The sequence below is a fragment of the Sycon ciliatum genome, chromosome 1 (assembly GCF_964019385.1).
Source record: "Sycon ciliatum chromosome 1, ocSycCili1.1, whole genome shotgun sequence".
In the NCBI taxonomy this organism is placed as follows: Eukaryota; Metazoa; Porifera; class Calcarea; order Leucosolenida; family Sycettidae; genus Sycon; species Sycon ciliatum.
In genome coordinates, this window is record NC_088643.1 from 63,414,294 (window position 1) to 63,433,031 (window position 18,738).

The following is an 18,738-nucleotide window of genomic DNA, read 5'->3' on the forward strand; positions in this document are numbered from 1 at the left end:
GTATGTACACTGTATATCATGTGCACATTCACATGTCTGAAGGTTTGTGGTTTTTCAATAAAAAAAATAAAAAAAATAAAAAAAATGGCACACTACCCGAGGCTGCTGTGCACCTGGTTAGGGTTAGTGGCTAGGCTAGCCATGACATTCCGCTTCGTCAGTGCTTCAACTGCTGTCGTTATTCAACCACTGAGTTCAATATTAGTTTATGAAGTTACCAGTGGTTACTGTGAACGCATTGTGGATCTACATTTTAGAGGGGTGCGTTCGAATTGCCTTCTTCAACTTTTCGAACAAATTCTCGTCCGATCCGATCGACCATCCCCGCGGGAATATTCCAAACTCTTCAGAACTAATCCACCTCTCCCATCGGATGACGTGACGTTGTGGAGTTTCGAGGAGACTTTCGTTTTTTGAAGAGGCCAATAAGCTACCTCTTCAGAAATGCAAAACTCCTCGAAAAGTCAAAGAGTGGCAATTCGAACGCGCCCTAAAATGTGTGGCTCAAGACAAGACTGGGACTACCGGTTTACATACCAAGGTCGTTCCTTTTTGTGCTTCAAGACAACTCAATCTCACACGTTTTGTTGAAAGTCATAAAATCATTTTCCATCACCTAAGTCCTTGGCCTGGATTCACTGCATGCCCGACTCGACTGTAAGCTGTACTTGTACATTGTACAATGTAGATCTACTCACTTCATTTCCTTGCCAAGGGAAGGGCCTTGGCGGCATGCCAGATAACTAACTACAGTTGTCCCTCTATAATCCGGCACCATTTGTGCCGCGAAAATCTGCTGGATTAGGGAGGGTGCTGGATTAACAAAATTTGATTTACTGCTGCAATGTGCATGAAGAGGACATTTTGGCTACTGAAAATTGTGCTGGTTTATCGAGGGTGCTGGATTAGAGAGGGACGACTGTACTAGTACTAACTACTGTTACTTATACTTATAGCGGCTTGATCTAGCATGATGATGCAGATCCGGTAGATCTTCGTACCGACTGTAGATCTACTCCAGACTTCAGTGATCAGAGATGAAGAACGGATGTTTCTAGCAACAGGTTGAACCGTTCCGAGTTCAGGCAAAGCGGGCACGGAGAAGCAGATGGTGGTGTGAAGCTCCGGATTGCAAGGTCTTGAACTTCGGGTTCAGTGTTGACTCATCACTCAGCAACTGGTCTGGAGAGCTAGAGTGGAGTGGTGAGGCCTGTTTTCACAGGACGAGGCCACGAGCTGCCTGCAGGAAGCCTATGCCATCATGAATGCTAGCAGCGCTTGCTGTGGTCCAACAGTACAGATAGCCACGGGCGGCAGTAACCAACACCGACCGTCCACCATGGTCCACCATGGTCCACGAGTTCCTCGCGAAGTGCCGGAAGGAAAACGCAAAGTGCAAGACGGTCGCATGCGATGTTGCTGCTAGGCGCTGCTTTGCAACACCACCATTACATCGCGTATCGGCGCCAGCGGGCAGCCAGTGAGTAACTATGCTGCCTAGCGCCTATTGACTGATCAGTCTTCGTACTGACACCCCTTTCGTTAGAACTACACCTAAATAATAATTACTAACATACATTTCTTGTTTGTTATCAGAATGGAGGACAGGAAGCTCTTACCGTTATGCCACCACATGATCAAACTTCAGCTCAGAAGTCCGTAGCGAGGTGAGGGTTGACGAGTTACGTTACGTTGTGTGCAGTTATCAACCTCTTCCCCGAAATCGAGACCTTTGACTGGAAGACCCCTCAGTATGGTCAGAGGAAACGTTCCCACGCCTTTTAAATATTACAATAAAGCAGTACCTTTCTTGGAGACAGGACTTATCAGGGAAAGAAAAACTACAAATCTCAAGCTATTCTTCACCATCATCGATAAGGACTCCGAAATTCATGAACCAGTTTTCGGGCATTCTCTTCAAATGAAATAAAAGCAATCAGAACCAATGACACATAGGGATAAGTAGCATCACAAGGGTGGTACCCATTACAACTAGGTGATAAATTTAGTGAAGAATTTATGCATAAGGGGAGATAAGAAAAAAAACTGAAAACTGGTTCATGAATTTCGGATGATGATGATGATGATGGTGAAGAATAGCTTGAGATTTGTAGTTTTTCTTTCCCTGAGAAAGTAGTACAGTGCTGTATTCTGTGACTATGTCAAGCACAGCCCTACACCTCTGAATTATTGTTAACGTCGAATTATCAGCAGAAATCCCTCACGTTTTCTGTCGCGCAACTGAGAAGAGTAGCCAGAAGACCACGTGGATAAAAAATGCATGATCCCATACCATGATCCCATACCATGCACATACTTACAGTAAGTTACACTGTAGAAGGAATGTGCAAAGGTGCAACTCGTTAGTTATCAGTGCCTGTCGGTTGACTATTCAGTATTGTCGCCGCACTACATTGCATGCTTGCTAGGTTTCTGCACACTTACACCTTGTGTCATTCTTTCTATGAGCGGCATGGAAAAGAAAGAAAAATAAAGATTCGCGGTTCTCGTGAGACTCGGCTGGAGACCAAATTTTCCACATCCGCTGGGACGCCACCACCCTCAAAGATCAAGGCGCAGATGCAGCTCCTAAAGCGGTGGGAGGTGAGTAGATCAGACCCACCACCAAAGTGGTCAAAGACCGAAAATCCCATTTGCTGCATCCATGCTTCCCTCGTGCCAGGCCACGAGTTCCCAATTAACTGTGGGTCGCAGCACGGCTGGAAAAAAATCCTTCCGCTTCCAAGCAGGACTTGAACCTGGTACCCTCTGTTTCTGAATCATGGTCTTGGACCAGCCCACTATGCCTGCCTGCGGGGCAGCATGAGGTGACGCATTTTACCGTTGTTGTTTTTTGGCTACTCTTCTTCGCGCTATTCTATTACCTCTCTGCGGCTGTATTTAATTCTTTGTTCTTGTTCCTTTGATTTTTCTTGTATTCCACCTGATGGGAAGGCATGAAAGTCTACTCGTGGAAACCGTTTGAAAATGTTGCATGTGCAGAAGCTGTAAAGTTTGAGCTGTAGTCGGGATGGTACAGTGCTGCTCAACACAGCCGGGTGTGAGTCATGTAATGCCGGGTGCTGTGCAGCCCAGGGAGCCCTACACATATGTGTGCATGTGTAGGGCTCCCTGATGTAGCCTCAGGCCTGCCAACACGAGGCCGTGCACCGTGGAGGGAGTCCTCTCCCCCCCCCCACCCCTCCGTGCTGTGCACACGTGCAGGCCGTGCCGGTAGACTGATTTATTTATGCGGCCATACTGTGCAGAGTCTGGCTGTAGATCTACCAATGACATCATTCTACTGTGTCTGTTGTCTGGCCTTCCACATTATGCAGGCACCACTACGCAAATTCGTTTTTGAAGCAGGCTGCGTTTGATGTTAACACCAAGAGGAAGCATTGGACACCGATTTTGATGAGGACTGATGTATACGACCTTGCCGATGCTGAGCTGGAGAAGGTCACTAGCAATGTGCATCAGAGTCTGGAAAAAGGCCCCTGAACCGAAGTTCCCTACCGGTGCTGATTTGGATGCCCCGTTTGCCCGTTGATGAGCCAGAGGTCACCTGAGTGTGTAGGTAAGTGTCATGCCACTGCTGTTATGTCACAGTGTCCATACGCCATGGTAGATCATGCGTCTGGATACCTCGTAATCATGCGACCCTGGCAGTACGTAATAAATCATAACTCAGCTGCTGTGTATTTGACATTGTATGGGAGTGCCGCAATAGAAGCAAGGGTTCAGTCTCCTAGCAGCAACTTCCAGCTAGCCCAAGAGTTATAGCATTTACAGTTCTAAACACAGAATATGTGCAGTGTAGATTTTAGATATACTGTGACCAGTATTCAAGGTTTTTCTGCAGTAAAATATTCTCTGTGTGTGTGGGGGGGGGGGGGGGGGGCGGGGGAGGCAACTGATACCAAACAGAGATATACTGTAATTTCACAAATTTTCGGTATACTTTTATTTTCGGTACTTTCGGTGCGTCTGTTTCATACCTAAAATTTCAATACACCGAACAAACACTAACACACATAATCCAATAGGGAACTGCTTCTCTGTACCGAAAATTTCTGTTCACCTAACGTAGCCTGTTGCCCTCATACCGAAAATATTGAGCACCGAAAATTTCTGAAATTAGAGTAAGTGCCTAACGAGAGAGGTACATGACATTGTAGATACGAGAGCATTTGTCTACATATCCACTCTTGAGCCAGGCTATGTCAAGTTCATGGTGAAATCTCTACTGGTGCCTCCGTGTGTCGCTTCATTTCGCAAGGCACTGGCGTTACAGCTACATGTATGAAGTGAGAGGCAGTTGTTATACCTGCAATTCAAACGGTTCATTCTTGTCTCCTTTTGTAGCCAAGAGTAGCGCAAACATCGATTCCTGGGGCGCTCCAGGATCGAAAATAGCGTTCAAGAAACCCACCTTCTGTCGAAATTTGATTCAAGCCCGTGCGAGGCAAAGTGCAAATATTTGATTGGAGACGACTTCTTCCATGTGGCTGACTCCCTTCGCGGATCTCAGTGGTTTTTCTTGCCGCGCCAGCTCATGCGCAGCGATGCTGGCGAACACGTGACAACACTGGAAGTCGTAACAATTGTCTATGCCTATGCTCCAATTCTGTTCTTCAGAACGACGTGCTACTGTCCGACGGCTTTTCATAGGAAACGCTGTTCTTTTCTGTCGAACTTGTTTCAGGACAGCTGCAGCGACTGACAACATCTTCACTAGAAGATAAAGATAAAGTGTAATGACAGATGACTGTCTTTGTGTTGATCCAGTGTTTTGGTGAAGTGAACTGGTCTGTTTGAGGGCCCGGTCACACATGCACTCGAAAGTAGCGGATCCGCTGAAGCGACGTCGCAGGAGCGAAAAATACCATGGCAACGGCGAAAAGCGGAACTTCCGCTTCAGCGGAAACTCCAATCCGCTTCCTCCAAAATTTTCGAAGCGAGACTGTCGCTTCTGAGGTTTCACTTCAGCGGAAAACACCACGGTCTGCTGTATATGGACTTGCTACGAGAAATTTGTATGCGTATGACGTCCATGCAACAACAGTGCGTGCAAGATAGTCATTGACCTCGTCTATTCTCCGTACCGTATGCGCACCACAGTCCACTTTACTCCCATTTTCCGCCAAAGTAGGAGTTTGCCATGTTTTATGTGTGACCATACACACGTGGTTTCGCTGGAGCGACACCAGGCTCGCTGTCGCAGAAACTCAACGCCGAAGCGAACTCCAGTGCATGTGTGACCGGGCTCTAACATGTACATGGCCACGTACCTGTGTTTCGTTGATGCAAATAAAATCTGCAAAAATAATCAGCATGCGATTTCGAGCATTTTGACCGTCATATCAGTGCATGGGGCTGCATTTGGATAATTAGAAGTTCTGGATAATTCGAAGTTGTTGCCTGGCAATTCGAGGTTCGAATTAAAGGGAGTCTACCTGTATGTGAGATGCCTTACAAGGTCCAGACATACTATACAGACCGCGCCATCCAGCAAAGTACGTTCAAGGCGCCTGAAAAAGGTCCATGCACAGTGCCTTGCACAGTCCGGGCCATGACACCTTGGGCAGTGGCAGTCCACATGCCTTCCTAGGTCCGAATGTGAATATGCATGGTGTGGAGTTTTCATTGTATTCCATGCCCCAGTAGGCAGGGCCATAAAGAATGAGTATACATTTTCTTTTTATACTCAATCTCCGGGAAGCTTGGGTGTTTTGACCTTCTCAGTAAGTCAGGTCTCCTCACTCAGTGCTCAGAGTCACTAGTTAAAACCGATAGCAATCGCAAGTCCAGTGAACAAGAAAGCATCTTTAAACCGGCTCAATGCAGCAGTGTCAGAGTGCTCTAACTGCAAGAAACACAGTGGTCTTATTCTTTTGTTTCTTGCATTTTCTCTGTAAGAGAACATCATTATACCAGAACTAAACCAGGAACTAACGTAACCAAAACTGTTTCAAATAATTGGAAAGGAAAAAATAGGCAGACCAGCAACAAAAAAAGACTCTTGTCTTCAGTGTTGCGCATGCTCGTACCGTCGTAATGCACAATTAGATGACAATTTTGGGGAATGTCATCACAAAATACCGTGATTGAATATTGGGTAGTTCAACACGTTAAAAGCACAAGTTCAGGCAAATGCCACGGCCGGCAGAGAGGGTATTTATGCTAAGCACAAATCATACAAATGAACCGGCATGCAGTACTGTGTTGTCACGTTGTACTTGAAACAGCTGTGGCGAGTATGGCATGCTTTTTTAAAGGTGTAGTGCCAATCAAGGGCAGAGTTGGACAATTGAAAGTATAATTAAATTTGTGGATGCCATCTTCAGTAATGGAAAGTATCTGAAGAAGCATGAGAAAAAGAATTTAGCACAGCTCATAGGAGTTCGATACATGTTGTGGTGTATTGTGATTGCCATGTACATAGTTATGCCAATTCGGAGATGTGTGAGCATGGTCCGACCTCGGTCCATCCGTGTGTACAAGGACATGTCACTGTCGATATGTTACTCAAGTCGGTGCGCTTGAAGTGCGTGTTTGTGTGTGTGTGTGTATGTGTGTGTGTGTGTGTGTGTGTGTGTGTGTGTGTGTGTGTGTGTGTGTGTGTGTGTGTGTGTGTGTGTGTGTGTGTGTGTGTGTGTGTGTGGAAGTCAAGTTTTGCTCAATCCGTTACGTACGTGGATGTCCTTGCATGCTATGCTAACATTGGTGCCATTTTGCCCTTTGGCGAGGCTCGCGCAGGTTGTCTGCGGCTGAGATTGGCCAGGCCGGCATACGAGGTTTTCATCACTGCTGACGGTTCCTTGATTTAGTAGGCTGCGATGGGTAATCATTTTCCACCGCAGGGATTGAAAGCGCCAGCGGTGCTAAGTCACTATCAGTGTTTGCGGAAAACGTGCTGTTGCCATTGACCGTTTGCTCCATCTTGTCGCTGCCGAAAGATGCTTGCGATGTCGAGCGGCTTTGAGCTCTAGCAAAGGATGAAAGTGGTGGTGGCGCTGTTGTTGTGTCCGGTGCTTTGGCAGAGGACACGTTCGATTCTGACGGACGGTCAACAGAGGTCGACAGCACGTGGATGGTAGAGATACTGCGTAGTTGCAGTTGTTGTGCGCTGGTGGCAAGAGTCAATGCCGTATGCCGCTGACTTTTGTTCTGAAATGAACTGGTAGATTTGCTGAGCAACTGACTCTCCGGTTCATTTGACGGTCTCCACAGGTAGTAGAGGCGGCGGATAAACAGCGATCCAAAGATGATGTGACATTGGGAAAGTATAATGGCTGCCAGAATGACGGACTGACTGACTTGTTGTGAGAAGTAGTAGGCAGGTATCAGAATTATCCAGCAAGCTAGAATCAAGGCACTGGCCAGAAAGTAGAATGGTGCTTCGTTGAAGAAACCGGGCAAGCGACGAGTCGAAAATGCCAGTACCAAAGTGACTATGATCAGTGCAGATGTCCACGAAAAGTAGCTACCCATCCATGCATCGTTGAACTTGCAGACAAGTCGCCGTGTTGTGTGCGTGTAGATGATCTCAGCATGTGGTGGCGAGGCTACCACCCAGAGTATGAAATAGGCGGCAGTGGTGATGGCAAGCAGAACCAATAGGAAAACTTGCGCCTTGTTACTTAGGAACTTGATTTTCCTCTTGGACAGGTGACTTGTTCGCTGGAAGACCAGTCGAAGGCGATTGGTTTTGATGGCCAAGCTGACGACATTGACAACTGGCCATATGAAGACCAGCACCTTGAGTGTGCAAGCTGTGTTGCTGGGCTTGAGAAGGAGAATGTTGACGAAGGCGAAACTGATCATAAGAGTTACGAGCTGTGCTGTGGTGAGCGTAATGTCCGCAGCCTTCACAACCAAATGAGTTCTCTTGCGTCGGAAGAGCACCAGTGTGACGACTGCTGCAAGAACACCGACCATGCTGAACATAAAGATGAGGATAGGGCTGATGTGGTGAAAGCGTGGATACTCTAGTGGGTACGGAATGCAATGCGATTGCTCTCTGTTGGTGTAGTGACCTTTAGGACAGAGCTGGCATTGATCAGTATTACCGTCACTGACTGTGTCAACAGGACAGGGTTTGCAGTCAAAGCAACACTGGCGGTAGCCATCGTGATGTAGTCGACGATTGCCTGCTGAACATTGCCCTGGGCATGTTGAGCTGATAGTACCAATACTCACGACGTCATTGTCACCGCTACCATCATCGTTGTCTTTACTGAGCCCTGATTTCAAGTCTAGAGTTTCCATTCTCCATGATGTGGCATTGCCACTCTCATTAGCGTTACTGCTGCGTGCAAGGACTTTGACTTGCATGCAGCTTGATGGATCCGACAACTGCTCATTATACATCTGTGATAGCTTTTCACGTATTTGTTCTGCAGTGAGAAATGTACTCTCCAGTGTGTACCTTGCGTAATAACTATCAGTGTCGTTGTAGAATCCCCAGAATGCTTTACAGATATGCGGTTGAGTCTTATATTCCTCCGCAGTGCACCTGTTATGGGCTTCCTGTAGGAGTTGGTTTGTGACATTGACCACTGTGAAGATAGTACCCATGATCTGTAGAGAACGCTGAACAAGGAATTTCTTTGCTAGAGCTCGGTGTGTGGTGTCGCATGGGCGCCGTGAACTTGCGTTTGAGTTCATTGTTGGACTCAGTCCTTTCACGTTGCGCCCAAATCGACATTCTTCAGGTGATGAGCAGGTCAAGCGACAATGGAACATGTTCTCCCAGACTGCTGCAAGCCATGGGTCTTGCCTTAGCTGCGACTTTGACAGATTCAAATTGTTGAGGTTCTCCCATAGAGTTTCTTCGATACCATCCCAGGATGGATGTGTTGAAGGCAGTGGAGCCAGCAGCCTTGGCTCCAGATTCACTGCCACCGGAAGCTCAGCACCACTGCTCAGCCAGTCGTCATTGGCTGCAACAGAGTTCTCTGCAACGTACTTCCAGTCTTGGAAACCCACCCAGTTCCAATCGAGAATAGTTTTCCTGGGTGCCTTGTGTTCTTGTTCTTCCGCCAACGATTTGCTATTCAGAACATTCCAAATGTGCACAGTCACATCTTCATTTGCTAGAACGATGACAGTTGTTAGTGTGTTTATATGCTCGAGTCGGTGGAAGAATTTCATGATTGACTTGCTGTTGTCTTGTGAGTGTGGATCGATGTAGTCGTCTACGGCTATACAGACATTATAGGTGCCAGCATTGGACTCAAGGATCGACTTCAGTTTTTGATTGTGATTATCTTGTGACACAAGCACAGCTATGTGAGTCCAGTTCTGCTTGCTACATACATCCAACAGAGTTCTGACCTGCAGTTCGTAGTTCGGTGTGATGGTAAACGAATAGTTGCTCTGTGGCTCATCTGAGTGATAGCGTGGTGTTGGAGTGATGTGAAGGAGAGTCTGCGGCTCTTTCAGGATGAGAGAAGAGATGGTTGCTTGCGCCACGGTGTGCGTTACCGGGCCAATCACTACTGCTGGCGTGAGTGGCCGCAGCCAATGTCCCCGCTTAACTACACGCTCTTTAGCACACTTGGGTTTTTGCTTGGAAGTGTCATTTTGTTGAACAGATACAGTTGGATTTGTACTGGTGTCACCACTGCCACTATTGTCTGCTAGGCTGACATCTCCGTTTTCAAGCTTCGATGCATCTTGGGGAGGGATGTAGAATGGCCTGTGACCTCCTTGTCCTGGCTGTTCCCGTTCAGGGCCATCAGGATTTCCCGTTTCTGATGTTTTGTGGATAGGTGTGCAGCTTGCCATTTCATTATTCTCTTTAAATGCTCCAGGCTCAGCTCTCTCAGACTCGCTGCAGCTGCAGTTGTTCTTGGATGCATAGTACCGACCTGTATGCTTGTCAGTAACGTACCATTTCTCATCCAGATAGTGTAGCGCAACCGGCACCCAGGCACATGTGTCAATCAGTTGGTACTCGAACGACTTGTCGAGGGGAGGGTGGCAGTTGACCATCTCGAATGCCAGAGCCACTGACTCAGCCATCGGTACTGCCTCGTGTACATCCACACCATCGCATTTGTTCCTTGATGATGGTGACACATGCTTGTGCATTGGCAAAAAGACGGTTAGTTGCAGATCAGCTTGCTTGGAGTCCACTGTCAGCACATCTCCAAGTAGAACATTAGGATCTTTGGCTGGTGTGAATTTTCCTTCTGCTTGTTTCTTACTTACAACCATCAGCAGAATACTAACAAAAAGAATTGCCGAGGACTTCCATATCCGGCCGGCACTGGTGTAAGTCGAATTGAAGAACACCGGTATTGCAGAGCGGTACATACCTGGCAGTTTATTATGCCTGGAGCACATTCTGGGGTTCTTGGACTTAGCTCATCATATGCGTGGCTTACACAGAAATGGCACCCAGTTCAGTGGGAGTGATACTCAGGTAGACACACGTGCTGAGCTCCTTCTTGGGATAGGTATTCCTGACAGTAGTTCTTGTCTCTTTCCGTAGAGCATACAGCACCAACACTAATGTCATCCGGGCAGTAATCCAATCTCTCAAATGTGCACAGAAATTCTGAGTCCAGTGGCTTAGTTGTGCTTGGGTTTAAGATGTGAATCCTACTGTGTACTTATTCCTCAGTACTGGCTCATTGTCTTCCTAGTCGTCAGCAGGTTCAGCGTGATGGCCTTTCATTTGTCTTTCAGTAATTCATTGGCGTGAGCGTTTATTCTACAAGAGCATTACAGTATTGCACCGTAAACAGGGCACCCGGTGTGTGTGTGTGTGTGTGTGTGTGTGTGTGTGTGTGTGTGTGTGTGTGTGTGTGTGTGTGTGTGTGTGTGTGTGTATGTATATGAGTGTTGTGCTGTGATTGAGAAGGACAATCTGGTAGATTGTGCAGCGCCTGCCCCCCCCCCCCCCCCTCCTCTGTTTATCACTTTATGTCCACCTCATTGCAGTTACTGCTGGAAATTATGATCGTGTGGCACTCACCAAGCTCACCGTGATGGACTGCGTAGACACATCCTTTCCTCGTAGCGACACATCCATTCCTGGCAGCTGTCTTCTTGTGTCACCATTGATTTCCTTGTTTGTGTGTCTAGTGAACTAAGTTAAGTGTCTAGCACAAATCAGCTGGCCATTCATTGCCCTATTCTTTGCCTGCACGTAACGCCGGTGGTAGGATGATGTCAGTTTCTTCAGCCAGTGCGTACAGTACACTGATTTATGTGTCGCAGTATACTGAGTACTCAGCTAGTGTCATGGTTGTGTTACTGGGGCACTTGATGGAGAGCTGGTGATCAGAGCTGACAGAGGGTCTGGTGTCGTGCTGAACATAATGTTCAGGAAGTAAATGCTGGCAGTGTGTTATCACTGTTGGCATGGCCAGTTCATGCAGTGAGCATAGCATGAGCTAACACACTCAGTTCAGATCAAATCGTAACATCTGCAGTATTGCATCACTTGCTAAAGGAGAGTGGTGATTTACAATGCACATTTTGGCGTGGAGAGTGTAAAGAGTGTTGAGGAATAGCGTGATGGCGATTGATGTACACTTCTAAAACGCAGTGCTGTGTTTGAACAGGCTGAGTAAGGAAACCGATCTTCATGGAAAGCAGCGCAAGGACATATGGGGGGGGGGGGGAGTGCAGAGCATGCGTCCTAAAATACAAAGTAAATTATGTTATAACCATGGCGATTGCCTTGCGAGTGCTCCAGAGTTCAAGATTCCCATCAAGCAGAGAGAGATGGATGTGCACACTGGTTCACCTCCACGGCATGTGGACTTTGACTTGTGTTTAGCGAGCAATGTGCACTGTACAACTTTCTTATCTTTAAATTGCCACGGTACGTTTGCCGCAATGTCGCGTGTTAATTAAAGGCGGGCTTTTTCCTGTAAAAGCCGATGCCAGGGCAAGGCTTCTATTCAAACCAGGCAGTTCTATGTATGTCAACACTAGAACCAGGCTTACATGCCAACAGTGTACCTTGAAAATCAGGCTTGTATTCAAAACAGGCACTTTCTGCTATGAGACAGGCTTCAATACAAGACTTCTACGTTATGGGTTAAGATTGAGTTTGGTGTGTTTGTTCTGGCATACCAAGAGTGGTGCACGTGTCCTTTCCTGTAGCTGGGCTGGCTGGTGCACACGACGGAGCTGGACATGCTCACACTGTGTCTATCGCTGACTACCAATCTAGTTGGTGGGTGAGTTTGCCATGTGGTACAGTTATCAATAATATTGGCGAGAGCGAAGGCAGTGTGATCTGGCTGCTCATATGGCTTGAAACTATGCTGCTTCCGTTGGATGTGTAGTCCACCCTCTCGCCATAGCGATAGTACTCATGGTGCGGACCACCTTAAAGCGCTGGTGCTGCATGAGAGTAATGGTGATCCGATGTGGCTGTTCTGTCTGCTACCTTGGCAGTGGGCAGGGAGTTGGAATAGATCTTGCGTAACCTTGTTGAGCTTATTGGAGTTGCTTCGGAGTCGTTGTCCACCGCAGGCCAGAGGCATTTTTAGCTGCTGTCCACCTTTGCTTTCAGTCGGCCTACCGTTTTGTCTTTCCCAGGAACTTACTGTCAGCTTCGCTCAAGGGTCTCCACAGGTAGTAGAGACGGCGGATAAACAGCGATCCAAAGATGATGTGACATTGGGAAAGTATAATGGCTGCCAGGAGGATAATCTGATTGACTTGTTGTGAGAAATAGTAGGCAGGTACAAAGAAAATCCAGCAAGCTAGAATCAGTGCACTGGCCAGAAAGTAGAATGGTGCTTCGTTGAAGAAACCGGGCAATTGACGAGTCAGGGTTGCCAGTGATAGCGTCACCATGATCAGGGTTGAAGTGCATGCAAAGTAACCACCCATCCAAGCATCATTAAACTTGCATCGTAGCCATTGTACTTTGTGTGCATCGGAGTAGATGTCAGTGATTTCCACGTGTGGTGCTGACACCATCACCCAGGCGATGAAGTAGGCTAAAATGACAGTGGCCAACAGAACCAATAGCAACACCTGACTGCTGTTGCCAAGGAACTTGACTCTTCTCTTGGACATACGCGCAGTCTGGAAGACCATACGCAGGCGATTTGTCTTGACAGCCAGGCTGACTATGTTGACAACTGGCCATACTAAGACGAATAGCACCTTGAGTGTGCAAGCAGTATTGCTCGGCTTCAGAAAGAGAATGTTGACGCTGGCAAAGCTGATGGCAAGGGTCACCAGTTGTGCGGCGCTGAGGGTAAAGTCAGCAGACTTCACTACCAAGTGATCTCGCTTGCGATAGAAGAGCACAAGTGTGGCAATGGTCGCAAGAACACCACTGAGGCTGAGTAGGATGATGGTAATGGAACTGGTCTGATACATTTGTAGCGGATACTGTGGTGGGTCAGGATGTGGCCTGCAGTCAAAGCAACATTGGCGGTAGCCATCATGATGTTGTCGTTGATAGCCTGCTGGACAGTGCCCTGGGCCGCATGTTGAGCTGATGTTACTGAGTTTAGCGACAACATGCGGAGCACTACCATCACGGCCGCTGTCCTTGAACCCTGGCTTCCAGTCCAGGGTCTCCATTCTCCATGATGAGATATCGCCATTCTCATTGATTTTACTGCTACGTGCAAGGACTTTGACTTGCATGCAACTTGATGGATCGGACAGCTGCTCATTATACATCTGTGATAGCTTTTCTCGTATTTGTTCTGCAGTGAGAAATGTACTCTCCAGTGTGTACCTTGCGTAATAACTATTGGTGTCGTTGTAGAATCCCCAGAATGCTTTACAGATATGCGGCTGAGTCTTATATTCCTCCGCAGTGCACCTGTCATGGGCTTCCTGTAGGAGTTGGTTTGTGACATTGACCACTGTGAAGATAGTACCCATGATCTGTAGAGAACGCTGAACGAGGAATTTCATTGCTTGAGGAGAGTGTGTGGTGTCGCATGGGCGCCTTGAACTTGCATTTGAGTTCATTGTTGGACTCAGTCCTTTCATGTTGCGCCCAAATTGACATTTTTCAGGTGATAAGCAGGTCAAGCGACAATCGAACATGTTCTCCCAGACTGCTGCAAGCCATGGGTCTTGCCTTAGCTGCGACAGTGACATGTTCAAAATGTTCAGGTTCTCCCATAGAGTTGCTTCGATGCCATTCCAGGATGGATATCCTGAAGGAAGTGGAGCCAGCAGCCTTGGCTCCACTTTCACTGCCACTGGAACCCCACTGCCACTTCCCAACCAGTCATAGTCTGGAGCAATGTTCTCTGCCACATACTTCCAATCTTGGAACCCGACCCATTGCCAAGCTTGAATATTGTGCAAGTAACTGTTGACATGTTCTGTTTCATTCGCAACCAAATCTGTAGTTAGTAAGACGTTCCAAATGTGGACAGTAGCATCTTCATCTGCCAGAACGACGACAGTGGTAAGTGAGGTCATGCGCTTGAGTTGCTGAAAGAAATGTACGAAATCTACGATTAGGTTACTGATGTTTTTTTGCTGGTGATCGATGTATCCAACTTTGGCTATACAAATGTTGTAATATTCAGCACTGGTATCGAGGATCGATTTCAGTTTCTGATTGTGCTCATCTTTAGACACAAGCACAGCTATGTGAGTCCAGTTCTGCTTGCTACATAAATCCAACAGAGTTCTGACCTGCAGGTCGTAGGTTGGTGTGACGGTAAACGAATAGTTGCTCTGTGGCTCATCTGAGTGATAGCGTGGTGTTGGGGTGATGTGAAGAGTAGTCTGCGGCTCTTTCAGGATGAGAGAAGAGATGGTTGCTGGCATCACGGCGTGCGTTATTGGACCAATCACTACTGCTGGTGTGAGTGGCCGCAACCAGAGTTTCCGCTTAACTACACGCTCCTTAGCACACTTGGGTTTTTGCTTGCAGGTATTATTTTGTTGAATGGGCACAGTTGGATATGTACTGGTGTCACCACTGCCACTATTGTCTGCAAGGCTGACTTCTCCACTTTCACGCTCCGATGGACCTTGCAGAGGGTAGTAAAATGGCCTGTGGTCCCATTGTCCTGGCTGTTCCCTTCCAGAGTCATGGGGATTTCCCGTGTCTAGTGTTTTTTTGATAGGTGTGCAGCTTGCCAAACCGTCCGGTTCATTAAATGCTCCAGGCTCAGCTCTCTCAGACTCTCTGCAGCTACAGTTTTTCTCGGATTCATAGTAGCGGCTTGTATGCTTGTCAGGAACATACCATTGCTCAACCAGATAGTGCAGCACCACCGACGCCCAAGCACATGTGTCAATCAGTCTGTACTCAAATGACTTGTTGAGGGTAGGAAGGCAGTTGACCATCTCGAACGCCAGAGCCACTGCCTCAGCCATTGGTACAGCCTCGTGTACATCCACATCATCACATTTATTCCTTGATGATGGTGACACATGCTTGTGCATTGGCAAAAAGACGGTTAGTTGCAGATCAGCTTGCTTGGAGTTCACTGTCAGCACATCTCCAAGTAGAACATTAGGATCTTTGGCTGGTGTGAATTTTCCTTCTGCTTGTTTCGTACTTAAAACCATCATCAGAACGCTGAGAAGGAGAGTGTATTTCCACATCTGGCCTGTACAGATATGCGTCTGGTTGGAAATTGCGGGGATTAATGAGTGGCACACATGTGTTCCTAGCCTGCCGTTGTGCCTGGTGCACATTTTGAGATCATTCAAGTTAGACACTACTCACTCAGCCCATGCATGGCATGACACACACTGAGAAGTGAGGCTGACCAGTTGAGGGACACGCTTACCCGCCGCTCAACTCTCTGCTTTGGGCAAACTACTCTACAGACACACTTGCCTCTGAGCGTCTTCTTTTTGTAGACCTGCTACAATAAGTGGCCCTTTTTGTGGCTTTGCGAACCCCAGCACTGAACAACATGTTGCTTGCATAGCCACTAGCTCAGACTACCTAGCCGTTCTAATGACCCAGCACACAGGCTGTGATTCTGAGTGGAGTAGGTTAATTTATCCTTGTTCCTACTTTGATAGTGGTTCTTTGGTCAATGCTTGTTTGGTGACATCTTGAGTGGTTTGTGTTGCGATTGCCTAACCTTAATTGCTCTTATTTAGCACTACATGTGTGTGTGTGTGTGTGTGTGTGTGTGTGTGTGTGTGTGTGTGTGTGTGTGTGTGTGTGTGTGTGTGTGCGTGTTAGCTTTGTGGCCGCTGTGTGCTATGGAAGTCAAGGATATGCGGTTTTAGACTTGTAAGTTGTATCCTGCTGTATACGTGTTCCTCAGTACTGGGTCATTGTCCTCCTAAGTTAGTTGCCAGAAGGTTCAGTGTGATCACCTTTCTAGTGTGTGATCCAGTAATTCATTGACATGCATGTACGTACTGTGCATCTTACATAGCAGCTTTGCAGTACTGTCCCAGGACCAGGATGGCCAGCATGTTTTGTGGTCGAATTTTAAAATGTCCAACTGTGTTGCCCCCCCCCCCACACACACACACACGCCCACGCACACTCTTTCTCTATATCCATTTACGCTCATATAGTGCTGATAATGATATGTGGGTGCGCAGCATTGTGATGGAGTGTACAATGTAGGTATGATTGCGCAGCATTGTGATGGAGTGTACAATGTAGGTGCATCGCATACTAGTTGATGGGAATCGACCATTGGCAGCTGTGTTCTTTTGTTACGGTTCCTAGCATCCAAGGGAATAGCAAGGCATTGGGGTAACAGTTCCTTAAAACGGGCGGAGTTATCCACACAGCGAGCTAGAGGGTGTAAATCATTCCACAGCTTAGCACATTGGAAGGAAGCGCCATCACGGGCAATGTGCATGATTTTAGAAGAATGGAGAGCCGGTGATCAGAACTGACAGTGATCAGAACTGACAGAAAGTCTGGTGTTGTAATGAGCCTATGTTCAGGAAGTATGTGTTGCAAGTGGGGTACCTATGTTGACAAGGCCAATTCTTGCACTGAGCACATGGTCAGGAAGTACGTGTTTTCACTAAAATTCCTGTGTGCTGTCAAACACACCTGCTTTCGCCTGTTTTTTGTTTTGTTTTTGTTTTTGTTTTTGTTGCTGCTGTTTCTAAGCTCTTTGTATAGGGATCATTTTGATCAAGTTCAGCTCTGTGAGTCCCATGAGCAGCATCCTGCAGTGCAAGTTCCGCACATGAACAAATTGTGTGTTGTGTGGTACTGGCATGGACATCTTGACATTTGCGGACACACGGTTGATTGGTCCTATGTGGAGCTCACATGTCCTGTCATGCACTTGGCACTTGCCTGACTCATGACTGCCGAAGTAGTTGCTGTTTCTAAGCCTGTACCGACCTCTGTAACAAAAGTCACTTGAGGGGTTGGGGGGAGGGGGGGGGGGGGGAGGGGGAGGAGGTTGTAAAGTAAGAGAAAAAGAGACTGACACCTGCCGCGCAAGCAGAGTAAGGCATTTGCACCGGCACCTCAGTTTGTTGTGTCGTGTTCATAAAGGAATGTGCTCATTCAATGTAGCTTCTTGCTTCCTTCCTTCGTCAGCAAATGAATGGCACCAATATTCTATTATCCGTAACGGCAATGTTACGGCATCTGATAGTATTACTGGACGAGTTGGTAACTGCACATTTTCTTGTCTGCGTTTTTTTCTACAGATTGAGCTCGATCACTATTGTCACTGCCTGCCAGTACCACCATTGCACGTCGCTTACCGTTGATGTAGTGTTGACTGTGGTCCAAGGTACCCGTCGCGGGCGTGTGCTGTGGTTGAGTCTGGTTTGCGGTGCAGTTTTTCTTTTCTTTTAAAAACTACTACTTGTGCTGCTTTAGGAACTGCATCTTTGCCGTAGTCACTTAGTTAGGGTGGTGGTATCCCTGAGGATGCAGAAAATTCAGTCTGGCTGATTTCATACGAACCGTGACATTTTCACAGGACATCCTCAGGCTGATATGGCTTCAGACATACCGTACGGTAATAGCAATGTGCAGCATTGTGGTGGCTATAGACTAGTATAGAACGAACATCAATCCACCACTGGCAGCTGTGTTTTTTTGTCACCGTTCCTTACGTGGATGTGAAAGAACTAATACTTAGGTGCCGACACTAACATACACACACTCACACGCACAAACACACACACACACCATTCACCATTTGACGCCCATCGCCGGAGGCGGTGATAGCGATACCACAGCAGAAGCCATAGCAGCTTGTGCTGGGACACACACACACACACACACACACACACACACACACACACACACACACACACACACACACACACACACACACAGATCCGATCTTTGCCAGCATGTCATCACAATCTTGTGTCCACAGAGTTTTTTTTATTCAGTTTTTTTATTCAGAACGACAGAAGAACAGCCGGACGGCGGTCACCCATCTTGTATATTGTGGGCGCAGGAATGTGGAACTTGAATGGTGGTGATAGCGCTAAAGAAAATGTTGGCTTTTCGCACTTCACAGAGGCAAAAGCTGTGCCCTTTCGTGAGAGCATCAGATCATGATCAGACCCTGATCAGACCCTGATCAGACCATGATCAGACCATGATCAGACCATGATCAGACCATGATCAGACCATGATCAGACCAGGATCAGACCATGATCAGACCATGATCCAGACCTGTTTCATTGTGGGTGTGTTTCACGGTGATGTTTAGCAGCTACTGTCCATGAGCATATGCCATCATGGCATGGTCAGAGAGGTCAGCTCTGTGAGACTCATGAACAGCATACAATGTTCCAGCAGTAGAT

At 47.3% G+C, this 18,738-nt stretch overlaps 1 long non-coding RNA gene across 1 annotated transcript; it reads left to right on the plus strand.

Annotated features, from left to right (window-relative positions):
- Nucleotides 1-1,073: 1,073 nt before the first annotated feature.
- LOC135804820 (uncharacterized) lies at nt 1,074-18,365 on the plus strand. Its single transcript, XR_010551087.1, has 3 exons — nt 1,074-1,667; nt 3,339-3,580; nt 17,620-18,365. It is a non-coding gene; the product is annotated as an uncharacterized LOC135804820 (long non-coding RNA).
- Nucleotides 18,366-18,738: the final 373 nt, after the last annotated feature.